Source organism: Rhinoderma darwinii (genome assembly GCF_050947455.1).
Source record: "Rhinoderma darwinii isolate aRhiDar2 chromosome 5 unlocalized genomic scaffold, aRhiDar2.hap1 SUPER_5_unloc_42, whole genome shotgun sequence".
Taxonomy (NCBI): Eukaryota; Metazoa; Chordata; class Amphibia; order Anura; family Rhinodermatidae; genus Rhinoderma; species Rhinoderma darwinii.
Window position 1 is genome coordinate 456,420 of NW_027461801.1, and position 16,177 is coordinate 472,596.

At 49.6% G+C, this 16,177-nt stretch overlaps 9 non-coding genes across 9 annotated transcripts; all 9 read left to right on the top strand.

Annotated features, from left to right (window-relative positions):
* The first annotated feature begins 685 nt into the window (after nucleotides 1–685).
* Nucleotides 686–876, top strand: LOC142693229 (U2 spliceosomal RNA). Its single transcript, XR_012861592.1, has one exon. It is a non-coding gene; the product is annotated as a U2 spliceosomal RNA (small nuclear RNA).
* Nucleotides 877–2,168: 1,292 nt separating this feature from the next.
* Nucleotides 2,169–2,359, top strand: LOC142693230 (U2 spliceosomal RNA). The gene has a single exon (XR_012861593.1). It is a non-coding gene; the product is annotated as a U2 spliceosomal RNA (small nuclear RNA).
* Nucleotides 2,360–3,648: 1,289 nt separating this feature from the next.
* LOC142693231 (U2 spliceosomal RNA) lies at nucleotides 3,649–3,839 on the top strand. The gene has a single exon (XR_012861594.1). It is a non-coding gene; the product is annotated as a U2 spliceosomal RNA (small nuclear RNA).
* Nucleotides 3,840–5,139: 1,300 nt separating this feature from the next.
* LOC142693233 (U2 spliceosomal RNA) lies at nucleotides 5,140–5,330 on the top strand. Its single transcript, XR_012861596.1, has one exon. It is a non-coding gene; the product is annotated as a U2 spliceosomal RNA (small nuclear RNA).
* Nucleotides 5,331–6,618: 1,288 nt separating this feature from the next.
* LOC142693234 (U2 spliceosomal RNA) lies at nucleotides 6,619–6,809 on the top strand. Its single transcript, XR_012861597.1, has one exon. It is a non-coding gene; the product is annotated as a U2 spliceosomal RNA (small nuclear RNA).
* Nucleotides 6,810–8,093: 1,284 nt separating this feature from the next.
* Nucleotides 8,094–8,284, top strand: LOC142693396 (U2 spliceosomal RNA). Its single transcript, XR_012861743.1, has one exon. It is a non-coding gene; the product is annotated as a U2 spliceosomal RNA (small nuclear RNA).
* Nucleotides 8,285–9,572: 1,288 nt separating this feature from the next.
* On the top strand, nucleotides 9,573–9,763 carry LOC142693236 (U2 spliceosomal RNA). The gene has a single exon (XR_012861598.1). It is a non-coding gene; the product is annotated as a U2 spliceosomal RNA (small nuclear RNA).
* Nucleotides 9,764–11,051: 1,288 nt separating this feature from the next.
* Nucleotides 11,052–11,242, top strand: LOC142693237 (U2 spliceosomal RNA). The gene has a single exon (XR_012861599.1). It is a non-coding gene; the product is annotated as a U2 spliceosomal RNA (small nuclear RNA).
* Nucleotides 11,243–12,538: 1,296 nt separating this feature from the next.
* On the top strand, nucleotides 12,539–12,729 carry LOC142693238 (U2 spliceosomal RNA). Its single transcript, XR_012861600.1, has one exon. It is a non-coding gene; the product is annotated as a U2 spliceosomal RNA (small nuclear RNA).
* Nucleotides 12,730–16,177: the final 3,448 nt, after the last annotated feature.

Below are 16,177 nucleotides of genomic sequence, written 5' to 3' on the forward strand. Positions count from 1 at the left end.
ATGGAGGTTGTAGGAGCAAGGAGAAGTTGTCTGTAAAGTTGGTGGATGCCTATTTTCCATTTTGCAGTCCCTTGTCTCCCTCTTGTGGCCTCCTGGAGGCAACTAGCTGTGCAAAAAAAAGACAGCCTGGCGGCCGGCTGTTGCAGTGTTGCCCTCTCAGGCAACACTGAGTGACTGACTGAGCCTCACCGTCTTATATAAAGTTCAGACGGAACTTTGCACGTGTCATAGTGGAGCCCTCAGGATTCCAGAGCCAGCTTTCTGACATCATAATGGGGCCTCAGAGATAAAAGCCTGGGCCCAGGCAGTGTTGGTCAGTGCTGCTCAGCAGGCAGCACTGGACTGGACTGGATTACAGCTGATACAAGGTGTGAAGGAACAAGGGGTGGCTGTGGGCATGCACTTGCTGCCGCTGCCAGTGTTTATCTGCATGGCAGCAGGGCATTTGGGCGTTGCCAGGAAGGCGTTTTTATGTAGATTCCTCCTCTTTCAGCACTGCATTGTGGTGCAAGCAAAAGAAGCAAATCCTGTCTGGCTTCCTCTCCGGCCTTTATTCACCTCCCGTGTAGCTGTGAGTGTGTGAGCCTGCAGGGCCCCATGGAATTGCCTAGAAGTAGGCTGAATCGCTGCAAGGGCTGAACAGCAGTATCGGGCAGGCTCGGGCAACGCGCGGCCCGTTCGGGTTATCGCTTCTCGGCCTTTTGGCTAAGATCAAGTGTAGTATCTGTTCTTATCAGTTTAATATCTGATACGTCCCCTATCTGGGGACCATATATTAAATGGATTTTTAGAACAGGGAGATGGAAATAGAGCTTGCTCTGTCCACTCCACGCATTGACCTGGTATTGCAGTATTTCCAGGACCGGTGCACCCTTTCCTTATGTGTTGACTAAAAGCAGATTCCAAAAGTGTTTTTTGTCTTTGCTATTGTTTCTGTCTTTCTGAAGGGATCTCCCCTTTTAATCCCATTATTTCAACACCTGTTGGACAATGCATGAGTGATAATGAGCTCATTGATTAAATGCAATTAATGAATAGATTGCCACCTCTTGTTGTGTGTCGTCTGTGTTTCTGTGTTTCCGGCATTTCACATTGGAACACCTCATTCACCTTCCTTGTCTTCTCTCCGCCCTCCCTTTTAGGTAAGTTAAAGAGCTGCACCTGAGCCAGCCACTGATTGATTGATTGATTGATTGATTGATTGATTGATTGATTGATTGATTGATTGATGCAGCACAACAGTCAAATAGTGGAGTGGAGTAGGGGAACAGCAAACAGCCAATAAAGCAGCCCGCCCGCTCGCCTGCCCGCCACAATGGACCTACCTGTGTACACTAGATGGATGTGATGGAATGTACTGTCGTCCCTACATTTCAAGAAGAAGTAAGAATTGCAGTTGCAACAAAGCCTTGCTTGCCTACAAAGAGAGCAGCAATTTGGATTTGTTACTATGTTACCTAGAAGAATAACAAACTGTGCAAGGATGGAGGTTGTAGGAGCAAGGAGAAGTTGTCTGTAAAGTTGGTGGATGCCTATTTTCCATTTTGCAGTCCCTTGTCTCCCTCTTGTGGCCTCCTGGAGGCAACTAGCTGTGCAAAAAAAAGACAGCCTGGCGGCCGGCTGTTGCAGTGTTGCCCTCTCAGGCAACACTGAGTGACTGACTGAGCCTCACCGTCTTATATAAAGTTCAGACGGAACTTTGCACGTGTCATAGTGGAGCCCTCAGGATTCCAGAGCCAGCTTTCTGACATCATAATGGGGCCTCAGAGATAAAAGCCTGGGCCCAGGCAGTGTTGGTCAGTGCTGCTCAGCAGGCAGCACTGGACTGGACTGGATTACAGCTGATACAAGGTGTGAAGGAACAAGGGGTGGCTGTGGGCATGCACTTGCTGCCGCTGCCAGTGTTTATCTGCATGGCAGCAGGGCATTTGGGCGTTGCCAGGAAGGCGTTTTTATGTAGATTCCTCCTCTTTCAGCACTGCATTGTGGTGCAAGCAAAAGAAGCAAATCCTGTCTGGCTTCCTCTCCGGCCTTTATTCACCTCCCGTGTAGCTGTGAGTGTGTGAGCCTGCAGGGCCCCATGGAATTGCCTAGAAGTAGGCTGAATCGCTGCAAGGGCTGAACAGCAGTATCGGGCAGGCTCGGGCAACGCGCGGCCCGTTCGGGTTATCGCTTCTCGGCCTTTTGGCTAAGATCAAGTGTAGTATCTGTTCTTATCAGTTTAATATCTGATACGTCCCCTATCTGGGGACCATATATTAAATGGATTTTTAGAACAGGGAGATGGAAATAGAGCTTGCTCTGTCCACTCCACGCATTGACCTGGTATTGCAGTATTTCCAGGACCGGTGCACCCTTTCCTTATGTGTTGACTAAAAGCAGATTCCAAAAGTGTTTTTTGTCTTTGCTATTGTTTCTGTCTTTCTGAAGGGATCTCCCCTTTTAATCCCATTATTTCAACACCTGTTGGACAATGCATGAGTGATAATGAGCTCATTGATTAAATGCAATTAATGAATAGATTGCCACCTCTTGTTGTGTGTCGTCTGTGTTTCTGTGTTTCCGGCATTTCACATTGGAACACCTCATTCACCTTCCTTGTCTTCTCTCCGCCCTCCCTTTTAGGTAAGTTAAAGAGCTGCACCTGAGCCAGCCACTTGATTGATTGATTGATTGATTGATTGATTGATTGATTGATTGATTGATTGATGCAGCACAACAGTCAAATAGTGGAGTGGAGTAGGGGAACAGCAAACAGCCAATAAAGCAGCCCGCCCGCTCGCCTGCCCGCCACAATGGACCTACCTGTGTACACTAGATGGATGTGATGGAATGTACTGTCGTCCCTACATTTCAAGAAGAAGTAAGAATTGCAGTTGCAACAAAGCCTTGCTTGCCTACAAAGAGAGCAGCAATTTGGATTTGTTACTATGTTACCTAGAAGAATAACAAACTGTGCAAGGATGGAGGTTGTAGGAGCAAGGAGAAGTTGTCTGTAAAGTTGGTGGATGCCTATTTTCCATTTTGCAGTCCCTTGTCTCCCTCTTGTGGCCTCCTGGAGGCAACTAGCTGTGCAAAAAAAAGACAGCCTGGCGGCCGGCTGTTGCAGTGTTGCCCTCTCAGGCAACACTGAGTGACTGACTGAGCCTCACCGTCTTATATAAAGTTCAGACGGAACTTTGCACGTGTCATAGTGGAGCCCTCAGGATTCCAGAGCCAGCTTTCTGACATCATAATGGGGCCTCAGAGATAAAAGCCTGGGCCCAGGCAGTGTTGGTCAGTGCTGCTCAGCAGGCAGCACTGGACTGGACTGGATTACAGCTGATACAAGGTGTGAAGGAACAAGGGGTGGCTGTGGGCATGCAATTGCTGCCGCTGCCAGTGTTTATCTGCATGGCAGCAGGGCATTTGGGCGTTGCCAGGAAGGCGTTTTTATGTAGATTCCTCCTCTTTCAGCACTGCATTGTGGTGCAAGCAAAAGAAGCAAATCCTGTCTGGCTTCCTCTCCGGCCTTTATTCACCTCCCGTGTAGCTGTGAGTGTGTGAGCCTGCAGGGCCCCATGGAATTGCCTAGAAGTAGGCTGAATCGCTGCAAGGGCTGAACAGCAGTATCGGGCAGGCTCGGGCAACGCGCGGCCCGTTCGGGTTATCGCTTCTCGGCCTTTTGGCTAAGATCAAGTGTAGTATCTGTTCTTATCAGTTTAATATCTGATACGTCCCCTATCTGGGGACCATATATTAAATGGATTTTTAGAACAGGGAGATGGAAATAGAGCTTGCTCTGTCCACTCCACGCATTGACCTGGTATTGCAGTATTTCCAGGACCGGTGCACCCTTTCCTTATGTGTTGACTAAAAGCAGATTCCAAAAGTGTTTTTTGTCTTTGCTATTGTTTCTGTCTTTCTGAAGGGATCTCCCCTTTTAATCCCATTATTTCAACACCTGTTGGACAATGCATGAGTGATAATGAGCTCATTGATTAAATGCAATTAATGAATAGATTGCCACCTCTTGTTGTGTGTCGTCTGTGTTTCTGTGTTTCCGGCATTTCACATTGGAACACCTCATTCACCTTCCTTGTCTTCTCTCCGCCCTCCCTTTTAGGTAAGTTAAAGAGCTGCACCTGAGCCAGCCACTGATTGATTGATTGATTGATTGATTGATTGATTGATTGATTGATTGATTGATTGATTGATTGATGCAGCACAACAGTCAAATAGTGGAGTGGAGTAGGGGAACAGCAAACAGCCAATAAAGCAGCCCGCCCGCTCGCCTGCCCGCCACAATGGACCTACCTGTGTACACTAGATGGATGTGATGGAATGTACTGTCGTCCCTACATTTCAAGAAGAAGTAAGAATTGCAGTTGCAACAAAGCCTTGCTTGCCTACAAAGAGAGCAGCAATTTGGATTTGTTACTATGTTACCTAGAAGAATAACAAACTGTGCAAGGATGGAGGTTGTAGGAGCAAGGAGAAGTTGTCTGTAAAGTTGGTGGATGCCTATTTTCCATTTTGCAGTCCCTTGTCTCCCTCTTGTGGCCTCCTGGAGGCAACTAGCTGTGCAAAAAAAAGACAGCCTGGCGGCCGGCTGTTGCAGTGTTGCCCTCTCAGGCAACACTGAGTGACTGACTGAGCCTCACCGTCTTATATAAAGTTCAGACGGAACTTTGCACGTGTCATAGTGGAGCCCTCAGGATTCCAGAGCCAGCTTTCTGACATCATAATGGGGCCTCAGAGATAAAAGCCTGGGCCCAGGCAGTGTTGGTCAGTGCTGCTCAGCAGGCAGCACTGGACTGGACTGGATTACAGCTGATACAAGGTGTGAAGGAACAAGGGGTGGCTGTGGGCATGCACTTGCTGCCGCTGCCAGTGTTTATCTGCATGGCAGCAGGGCATTTGGGCGTTGCCAGGAAGGCGTTTTTATGTAGATTCCTCCTCTTTCAGCACTGCATTGTGGTGCAAGCAAAAGAAGCAAATCCTGTCTGGCTTCCTCTCCGGCCTTTATTCACCTCCCGTGTAGCTGTGAGTGTGTGAGCCTGCAGGGCCCCATGGAATTGCCTAGAAGTAGGCTGAATCGCTGCAAGGGCTGAACAGCAGTATCGGGCAGGCTCGGGCAACGCGCGGCCCGTTCGGGTTATCGCTTCTCGGCCTTTTGGCTAAGATCAAGTGTAGTATCTGTTCTTATCAGTTTAATATCTGATACGTCCCCTATCTGGGGACCATATATTAAATGGATTTTTAGAACAGGGAGATGGAAATAGAGCTTGCTCTGTCCACTCCACGCATTGACCTGGTATTGCAGTATTTCCAGGACCGGTGCACCCTTTCCTTATGTGTTGACTAAAAGCAGATTCCAAAAGTGTTTTTTGTCTTTGCTATTGTTTCTGTCTTTCTGAAGGGATCTCCCCTTTTAATCCCATTATTTCAACACCTGTTGGACAATGCATGAGTGATAATGAGCTCATTGATTAAATGCAATTAATGAATAGATTGCCACCTCTTGTTGTGTGTCGTCTGTGTTTCTGTGTTTCCGGCATTTCACATTGGAACACCTCATTCACCTTCCTTGTCTTCTCTCCGCCCTCCCTTTTAGGTAAGTTAAAGAGCTGCACCTGAGCCAGCCACTGATTGATTGATTGATTGATTGATTGATTGATTGATTGATTGATTGATTGATGCAGCACAACAGTCAAATAGTGGAGTGGAGTAGGGGAACAGCAAACAGCCAATAAAGCAGCCCGCCCGCTCGCCTGCCCGCCACAATGGACCTACCTGTGTACACTAGATGGATGTGATGGAATGTACTGTCGTCCCTACATTTCAAGAAGAAGTAAGAATTGCAGTTGCAACAAAGCCTTGCTTGCCTACAAAGAGAGCAGCAATTTGGATTTGTTACTATGTTACCTAGAAGAATAACAAACTGTGCAAGGATGGAGGTTGTAGGAGCAAGGAGAAGTTGTCTGTAAAGTTGGTGGATGCCTATTTTCCATTTTGCAGTCCCTTGTCTCCCTCTTGTGGCCTCCTGGAGGCAACTAGCTGTGCAAAAAAAAGACAGCCTGGCGGCCGGCTGTTGCAGTGTTGCCCTCTCAGGCAACACTGAGTGACTGACTGAGCCTCACCGTCTTATATAAAGTTCAGACGGAACTTTGCACGTGTCATAGTGGAGCCCTCAGGATTCCAGAGCCAGCTTTCTGACATCATAATGGGGCCTCAGAGATAAAAGCCTGGGCCCAGGCAGTGTTGGTCAGTGCTGCTCAGCAGGCAGCACTGGACTGGACTGGATTACAGCTGATACAAGGTGTGAAGGAACAAGGGGTGGCTGTGGGCATGCACTTGCTGCCGCTGCCAGTGTTTATCTGCATGGCAGCAGGGCATTTGGGCGTTGCCAGGAAGGCGTTTTTATGTAGATTCCTCCTCTTTCAGCACTGCATTGTGGTGCAAGCAAAAGAAGCAAATCCTGTCTGGCTTCCTCTCCGGCCTTTATTCACCTTCCGTGTAGCTGTGAGTGTGTGAGCCTGCAGGGCCCCATGGAATTGCCTAGAAGTAGGCTGAATCGCTGCAAGGGCTGAACAGCAGTATCGGGCAGGCTCGGGCAACGCGCGGCCCGTTCGGGTTATCGCTTCTCGGCCTTTTGGCTAAGATCAAGTGTAGTATCTGTTCTTATCAGTTTAATATCTGATACGTCCCCTATCTGGGGACCATATATTAAATGGATTTTTAGAACAGGGAGATGGAAATAGAGCTTGCTCTGTCCACTCCACGCATTGACCTGGTATTGCAGTATTTCCAGGACCGGTGCACCCTTTCCTTATGTGTTGACTAAAAGCAGATTCCAAAAGTGTTTTTTGTCTTTGCTATTGTTTCTGTCTTTCTGAAGGGATCTCCCCTTTTAATCCCATTATTTCAACACCTGTTGGACAATGCATGAGTGATAATGAGCTCATTGATTAAATGCAATTAATGAATAGATTGCCACCTCTTGTTGTGTGTCGTCTGTGTTTCTGTGTTTCCGGCATTTCACATTGGAACACCTCATTCACCTTCCTTGTCTTCTCTCCGCCCTCCCTTTTAGGTAAGTTAAAGAGCTGCACCTGAGCCAGCCACTGATTGATTGATTGATTGATTGATTGATTGATTGATTGATTGATTGATGCAGCACAACAGTCAAATAGTGGAGTGGAGTAGGGGAACAGCAAACAGCCAATAAAGCAGCCCGCCCGCTCGCCTGCCCGCCACAATAGACCTACCTGTGTACACTAGATGGATGTGATGGAATGTACTGTCGTCCCTACATTTCAAGAAGAAGTAAGAATTGCAGTTGCAACAAAGCCTTGCTTGCCTACAAAGAGAGCAGCAATTTGGATTTGTTACTATGTTACCTAGAAGAATAACAAACTGTGCAAGGATGGAGGTTGTAGGAGCAAGGAGAAGTTGTCTGTAAAGTTGGTGGATGCCTATTTTCCATTTTGCAGTCCCTTGTCTCCCTCTTGTGGCCTCCTGGAGGCAACTAGCTGTGCAAAAAAAAGACAGCCTGGCGGCCGGCTGTTGCAGTGTTGCCCTCTCAGGCAACACTGAGTGACTGACTGAGCCTCACCGTCTTATATAAAGTTCAGACGGAACTTTGCACGTGTCATAGTGGAGCCCTCAGGATTCCAGAGCCAGCTTTCTGACATCATAATGGGGCCTCAGAGATAAAAGCCTGGGCCCAGGCAGTGTTGGTCAGTGCTGCTCAGCAGGCAGCACTGGACTGGACTGGATTACAGCTGATACAAGGTGTGAAGGAACAAGGGGTGGCTGTGGGCATGCACTTGCTGCCGCTGCCAGTGTTTATCTGCATGGCAGCAGGGCATTTGGGCGTTGCCAGGAAGGCGTTTTTATGTAGATTCCTCCTCTTTCAGCACTGCATTGTGGTGCAAGCAAAAGAAGCAAATCCTGTCTGGCTTCCTCTCCGGCCTTTATTCACCTCCCGTGTAGCTGTGAGTGTGTGAGCCTGCAGGGCCCCATGGAATTGCCTAGAAGTAGGCTGAATCGCTGCAAGGGCTGAACAGCAGTATCGGGCAGGCTCGGGCAACGCGCGGCCCGTTCGGGTTATCGCTTCTCGGCCTTTTGGCTAAGATCAAGTGTAGTATCTGTTCTTATCAGTTTAATATCTGATACGTCCCCTATCTGGGGACCATATATTAAATGGATTTTTAGAACAGGGAGATGGAAATAGAGCTTGCTCTGTCCACTCCACGCATTGACCTGGTATTGCAGTATTTCCAGGACCGGAGCACCCTTTCCTTATGTGTTGACTAAAAGCAGATTCCAAAAGTGTTTTTTGTCTTTGCTATTGTTTCTGTCTTTCTGAAGGGATCTCCCCTTTTAATCCCATTATTTCAACACCTGTTGGACAATGCATGAGTGATAATGAGCTCATTGATTAAATGCAATTAATGAATAGATTGCCACCTCTTGTTGTGTGTCGTCTGTGTTTCTGTGTTTCCGGCATTTCACATTGGAACACCTCATTCACCTACCTTGTCTTCTCTCCGCCCTCCCTTTTAGGTAAGTTAAAGAGCTGCACCTGAGCCAGCCACTGATTGATTGATTGATTGATTGATTGATTGATTGATTGATTGATTGATTGATGCAGCACAACAGTCAAATAGTGGAGTGGAGTAGGGGAACAGCAAACAGCCAATAAAGCAGCCCGCCCGCTCGCCTGCCCGCCACAATGGACCTACCTGTGTACACTAGATGGATGTGATGGAATGTACTGTCGTCCCTACATTTCAAGAAGAAGTAAGAATTGCAGTTGCAACAAAGCCTTGCTTGCCTACAAAGAGAGCAGCAATTTGGATTTGTTACTATGTTACCTAGAAGAATAACAAACTGTGCAAGGATGGAGGTTGTAGGAGCAAGGAGAAGTTGTCTGTAAAGTTGGTGGATGCCTATTTTCCATTTTGCAGTCCCTTGTCTCCCTCTTGTGGCCTCCTGGAGGCAACTAGCTGTGCAAAAAAAAGACATCCTGGCGGCCGGCTGTTGCAGTGTTGCCCTCTCAGGCAACACTGAGTGACTGACTGAGCCTCACCGTCTTATATAAAGTTCAGACGGAACTTTGCACGTGTCATAGTGGAGCCCTCAGGATTCCAGAGCCAGCTTTCTGACATCATAATGGGGCCTCAGAGATAAAAGCCTGGGCCCAGGCAGTGTTGGTCAGTGCTGCTCAGCAGGCAGCACTGGACTGGACTGGATTACAGCTGATACAAGGTGTGAAGGAACAAGGGGTGGCTGTGGGCATGCACTTGCTGCCGCTGCCAGTGTTTATCTGCATGGCAGCAGGGCATTTGGGCGTTGCCAGGAAGGCGTTTTTATGTAGATTCCTCCTCTTTCAGCACTGCATTGTGGTGCAAGCAAAAGAAGCAAATCCTGTCTGGCTTCCTCTCCGCCCTTTATTCACCTCCCGTGTAGCTGTGAGTGTGTGAGCCTGCAGGGCCCCATGGAATTGCCTAGAAGTAGGCTGAATCGCTGCAAGGGCTGAACAGCAGTATCGGGCAGGCTCGGGCAACGCGCGGCCCGTTCGGGTTATCGCTTCTCGGCCTTTTGGCTAAGATCAAGTGTAGTATCTGTTCTTATCAGTTTAATATCTGATACGTCCCCTATCTGGGGACCATATATTAAATGGATTTTTAGAACAGGGAGATGGAAATAGAGCTTGCTCTGTCCACTCCACGCATTGACCTGGTATTGCAGTATTTCCAGGACCGGTGCACCCTTTCCTTATGTGTTGACTAAAAGCAGATTCCAAAAGTGTTTTTTGTCTTTGCTATTGTTTCTGTCTTTCTGAAGGGATCTCCCCTTTTAATCCCATTATTTCAACACCTGTTGGACAATGCATGAGTGATAATGAGCTCATTGATTAAATGCAATTAATGAATAGATTGCCACCTCTTGTTGTGTGTCGTCTGTGTTTCTGTGTTTCCGGCATTTCACATTGGAACACCTCATTCACCTTCCTTGTCTTCTCTCCGCCCTCCCTTTTAGGTAAGTTAAAGAGCTGCACCTGAGCCAGCCACTGATTGATTGATTGATTGATTGATTGATTGATTGATTGATTGATTGATTGATGCAGCACAACAGTCAAATAGTGGAGTGGAGTAGGGGAACAGCAAACAGCCAATAAAGCAGCCCGCCCGCTCGCCTGCCCGCCACAATGGACCTACCTGTGTACACTAGATGGATGTGATGGAATGTACTGTCGTCCCTACATTTCAAGAAGAAGTAAGAATTGCAGTTGCAACAAAGCCTTGCTTGCCTACAAAGAGAGCAGCAATTTGGATTTGTTACTATGTTACCTAGAAGAATAACAAACTGTGCAAGGATGGAGGTTGTAGGAGCAAGGAGAAGTTGTCTGTAAAGTTGGTGGATGCCTATTTTCCATTTTGCAGTCCCTTGTCTCCCTCTTGTGGCCTCCTGGAGGCAACTAGCTGTGCAAAAAAAAGACAGCCTGGCGGCCGGCTGTTGCAGTGTTGCCCTCTCAGGCAACACTGAGTGACTGACTGAGCCTCACCGTCTTATATAAAGTTCAGACGGAACTTTGCACGTGTCATAGTGGAGCCCTCAGGATTCCAGAGCCAGCTTTCTGACATCATAATGGGGCCTCAGAGATAAAAGCCTGGGCCCAGGCAGTGTTGGTCAGTGCTGCTCAGCAGGCAGCACTGGACTGGACTGGATTACAGCTGATACAAGGTGTGAAGGAACAAGGGGTGGCTGTGGGCATGCACTTGCTGCCGCTGCCAGTGTTTATCTGCATGGCAGCAGGGCATTTGGGCGTTGCCAGGAAGGCGTTTTTATGTAGATTCCTCCTCTTTCAGCACTGCATTGTGGTGCAAGCAAAAGAAGCAAATCCTGTCTGGCTTCCTCTCCGGCCTTTATTCACCTCCCGTGTAGCTGTGAGTGTGTGAGCCTGCAGGGCCCCATGGAATTGCCTAGAAGTAGGCTGAATCGCTGCAAGGGCTGAACAGCAGTATCGGGCAGGCTCGGGCAACGCGCGGCCCGTTCGGGTTATCGCTTCTCGGCCTTTTGGCTAAGATCAAGTGTAGTATCTGTTCTTATCAGTTTAATATCTGATACGTCCCCTATCTGGGGACCATATATTAAATGGATTTTTAGAACAGGGAGATGGAAATAGAGCTTGCTCTGTCCACTCCACGCATTGACCTGGTATTGCAGTATTTCCAGGACCGGTGCACCCTTTCCTTATGTGTTGACTAAAAGCAGATTCCAAAAGTGTTTTTTGTCTTTGCTATTGTTTCTGTCTTTCTGAAGGGATCTCCCCTTTTAATCCCATTATTTCAACACCTGTTGGACAATGCATGAGTGATAATGAGCTCATTGATTAAATGCAATTAATGAATAGATTGCCACCTCTTGTTGTGTGTCGTCTGTGTTTCTGTGTTTCCGGCATTTCACATTGGAACACCTCATTCACCTTCCTTGTCTTCTCTCCGCCCTCCCTTTTAGGTAAGTTAAAGAGCTGCACCTGAGCCAGCCACTGATTGATTGATTGATTGATTGATTGATTGATTGATTGATTGATTGATTGATTGATTGATGCAGCACAACAGTCAAATAGTGGAGTGGAGTAGGGGAACAGCAAACAGCCAATAAAGCAGCCCGCCCGCTCGCCTGCCCGCCACAATGGACCTACCTGTGTACACTAGATGGATGTGATGGAATGTACGGTCGTCCCTACATTTCAAGAAGAAGTAAGAATTGCAGTTGCAACAAAGCCTTGCTTGCCTACAAAGAGAGCAGCAATTTGGATTTGTTACTATGTTACCTAGAAGAATAACAAACTGTGCAAGGATGGAGGTTGTAGGAGCAAGGAGAAGTTGTCTGTAAAGTTGGTGGATGCCTATTTTCCATTTTGCAGTCCCTTGTCTCCCTCTTGTGGCCTCCTGGAGGCAACTAGCTGTGCAAAAAAAAGACAGCCTGGCGGCCGGCTGTTGCAGTGTTGCCCTCTCAGGCAACACTGAGTGACTGACTGAGCCTCACCGTCTTATATAAAGTTCAGACGGAACTTTGCACGTGTCATAGTGGAGCCCTCAGGATTCCAGAGCCAGCTTTCTGACATCATAATGGGGCCTCAGAGATAAAAGCCTGGGCCCAGGCAGTGTTGGTCAGTGCTGCTCAGCAGGCAGCACTGGACTGGACTGGATTACAGCTGATACAAGGTGTGAAGGAACAAGGGGTGGCTGTGGGCATGCACTTGCTGCCGCTGCCAGTGTTTATCTGCATGGCAGCAGGGCATTTGGGCGTTGCCAGGAAGGCGTTTTTATGTAGATTCCTCCTCTTTCAGCACTGCATTGTGGTGCAAGCAAAAGAAGCAAATCCTGTCTGGCTTCCTCTCCGGCCTTTATTCACCTCCCGTGTAGCTGTGAGTGTGTGAGCCTGCAGGGCCCCATGGAATTGCCTAGAAGTAGGCTGAATCGCTGCAAGGGCTGAACAGCAGTATCGGGCAGGCTCGGGCAACGCGCGGCCCGTTCGGGTTATCGCTTCTCGGCCTTTTGGCTAAGATCAAGTGTAGTATCTGTTCTTATCAGTTTAATATCTGATACGTCCCCTATCTGGGGACCATATATTAAATGGATTTTTAGAACAGGGAGATGGAAATAGAGCTTGCTCTGTCCACTCCACGCATTGACCTGGTATTGCAGTATTTCCAGGACCGGTGCACCCTTTCCTTATGTGTTGACTAAAAGCAGATTCCAAAAGTGTTTTTTGTCTTTGCTATTGTTTCTGTCTTTCTGAAGGGATCTCCCCTTTTAATCCCATTATTTCAACACCTGTTGGACAATGCATGAGTGATAATGAGCTCATTGATTAAATGCAATTAATGAATAGATTGCCACCTCTTGTTGTGTGTCGTCTGTGTTTCTGTGTTTCCGGCATTTCACATTGGAACACCTCATTCACCTTCCTTGTCTTCTCTCCGCCCTCCCTTTTAGGTAAGTTAAAGAGCTGCACCTGAGCCAGCCACTGATTGATTGATTGATTGATTGATTGATTGATTGATTGATTGATTGATGCAGCACAACAGTCAAATAGTGGAGTGGAGTAGGGGAACAGCAAACAGCCAATAAAGCAGCCCGCCCGCTCACCTGCCCGCCACAATGGACCTACCTGTGTACACTAGATGGATGTGATGGAATGTACTGTCGTCCCTACATTTCAAGAAGAAGTAAGAATTGCAGTTGCAACAAAGCCTTGCTTGCCTACAAAGAGAGCAGCAATTTGGATTTGTTACTATGTTACCTAGAAGAATAACAAACTGTGCAAGGATGGAGGTTGTAGGAGCAAGGAGAAGTTGTCTGTAAAGTTGGTGGATGCCTATTTTCCATTTTGCAGTCCCTTGTCTCCCTCTTGTGGCCTCCTGGAGGCAACTAGCTGTGCAAAAAAAAGACAGCCTGGCGGCCGGCTGTTGCAGTGTTGCCCTCTCAGGCAACACTGAGTGACTGACTGAGCCTCACCGTCTTATATAAAGTTCAGACGGAACTTTGCACGTGTCATAGTGGAGCCCTCAGGATTCCAGAGCCAGCTTTCTGACATCATAATGGGGCCTCAGAGATAAAAGCCTGGGCCCAGGCAGTGTTGGTCAGTGCTGCTCAGCAGGCAGCACTGGACTGGACTGGATTACAGCTGATATTGTAGACACTGAAGCGCCTAGGGAGAGTGTCAGGGACTGCAAGGGGTTAAGAAAGGATGGAACGGTTTAAAATAATGCCCAGGATCAGGATTGGTCAACAAGGGGTAAGAGGGGCGTGGTTAAGAAGATATAGGGCAGAGGTTTGGAGCAGGAAGCCCTCTTACCTTCAAGCTGCAGTGGAAGAAACACCTTTGCTGCTGCTGTGGAGATTCAGAGCGTGGTCGTTAAGAAGATGGCAGAAGAACTGTTGCGGAAGGTGGCACAGCGGGTAGCGGCAGAGGGGCCTGCCTGGCTGGAATCCCTGTTGGAGGAAGGAGAGAGGCGAGGAGCTGATCGGGGCACGGAACAGTCGGGAGCGGCTACCCGAGGTAGGCCGCAGCGCGTTACACGCCCTCCGGTTAGACTAAGCCCTAGCCCTGTTGCTATGAGGGGTGCTGTGACTGCTGCACAGTCATGCGGTGGTCCCAGCAGGTCCCCTAGGCCTATGTCGACGGGTGCTTCGTCGGTCGACATAGTGCCCCCCTCCCCCCCCGTCCACTCGTCGCGCTGGCGTCCTTCCCCATGGCGGTAAGAGGGCGGCTGTTAAACCGGCACGGGCACGGTACAACCCGCCTCGAGCTGCTGATGCGGGCGCGGAGGCAGCGGCCGACTATCGTGACAGTGGGGTGAATATGGCGGACTCAGGCGACTGGTCCGACATGGTCGCTTACCATGCGGCATGTTCACAGGAGCTGGGACTTGCTTCTGGGGCCTGTGTGCAGCCGGGGTCGGCGCCATCTTTCCCCGTGCTGTTCTCTACGCAGCCAGAATTGGCGGCGGGGGGAACAGGGGCGGGACGTCCTGGCAGGCGCAGTGCAGCCAGGACACAAGATGGCGGCGCACGAAAAAAGAAGATGGCGGCGGGTGCGGGGAGGCGGACGGTGAGCAAGCAGCCCAGCCAGGGGGCGGGGGCTTCTGCGGTGCCTGTCGCTTCTCCACTCCGGTCCCCCCCGGGCCCCTGTCAGCACGGGTCAGGGGCAGGGGGGGAGTGTGCTAGGAAAGATAGGAGTGAGGGTGTTTTGGATGCTATTTGCCCTTCTCCTGCCTTGTCATCTTTCTCTCCTGCAGGTCCAAGAAGGGAGCGTTCCAGGCGAGGGAGGAAACGCCGGGCTGGTGGACATCGCCGGCACGGCCATCATGGACGTCGCAGGTCAGGTGACGGGAAGAGGCGTGGTCGACGGTATTCCTCGTCTTCCAGCGATGGTTTCTCCTCCTCGTCTGCGACGACGTCCGCATCATCCGGATCATGGAGGAGGTCGTCGAGGAGATCCTCACGGCCGCAGAGACGCAGTCGACGCCGGGAGGTGCAGCGCTTGTCGGTGGATCAGGAGCAGCTGTCCCAGGTTGTACCTCCCGCCGGGCCGGTGGAGGAGGTGCAGGCCGTGGTTCCAGTGCCGCGGCAAGTGGCTGAAGGACCCTCTGGAGTCGGTGGGACCTCTGGGAGCGGTGAGTCGGCCTGCGGTGACGCATGGCTTAATAAACCTAATGCAGCGGGTGCGGATTTGATTTCTGTTTTAAAAGCCGTGGTGGCTGGGTTGAAAGTGAATGAGGGAACGTCGTGTCCCTCTGTGCCACCAGAGGGAGCTATGCCCCCGTCTGAGAAAGAGAATGCTTTAGCTAGTTTGACGTTTAGAGATTCATTGTTTTGTGGAGTCGCTCCTCTCGGGACTCATTTGTCAGCTGAGGTCAAGGACAAGATTTGGAGGAATGAATTTGTGGATATTTGGTCCTTGGTCTCGGTGGAGCAGGTGACTGTCGACAAGGAGCGGGGCTTTGAGAGAGGTTCGGATAGGAAAGCAAAAGTAGCAAAAACATTTGGCAACTGGGTACAGTGTTACGCTACACTGGCTCATGTTATTTGCCAACGCTACCCTGGAAAAGGGGCCGAGTTGTTTGTCTATTTTGACACAATTTTCAGCGCCCACAGGCTGCACGGTGGTGCGGCCTGGTGGCGATATGATGAAGAATTTCGGCGACGTTTGGCTTTGTCGCCTGAGATTAGTTGGGCGACGAAGGCAACGGACGTGTGGTTGCAGCTTATTTTAGCGCAAGGGAGTAGGCAACAACGCCCCTTTCCCAGTGCGGCCGCAGCGCCGGGCCCCGCCCCTGGAGTTGCGGCCGCTAGGCCCACAGGTGCCTGTTGGCTCTACAATGAGGGCCACTGTCGTTTCTTTGCCACGTGCAAATTTCGACATGAATGCTCCATCTGTGGGGGCGCTCATTCGGCGCTCCGGTGTTTCCGGAGAGGTAAGCAGCCGGTCAAGGCACCTCCTTCCGGCGCAGCGGAGAACGCCGGTGAACGTGCTCGAGATGGGCCCATGGTTAGAGCGGTACCACAGGAGGCGGGAAGCAGAGGTGCTCACTAACGGGTTTTCGTTTGGTTTTGAGATTCCTTTTGAATATTCTGCGACATTGTCATTGGCTGACAATTTGAAGTCGATCAAT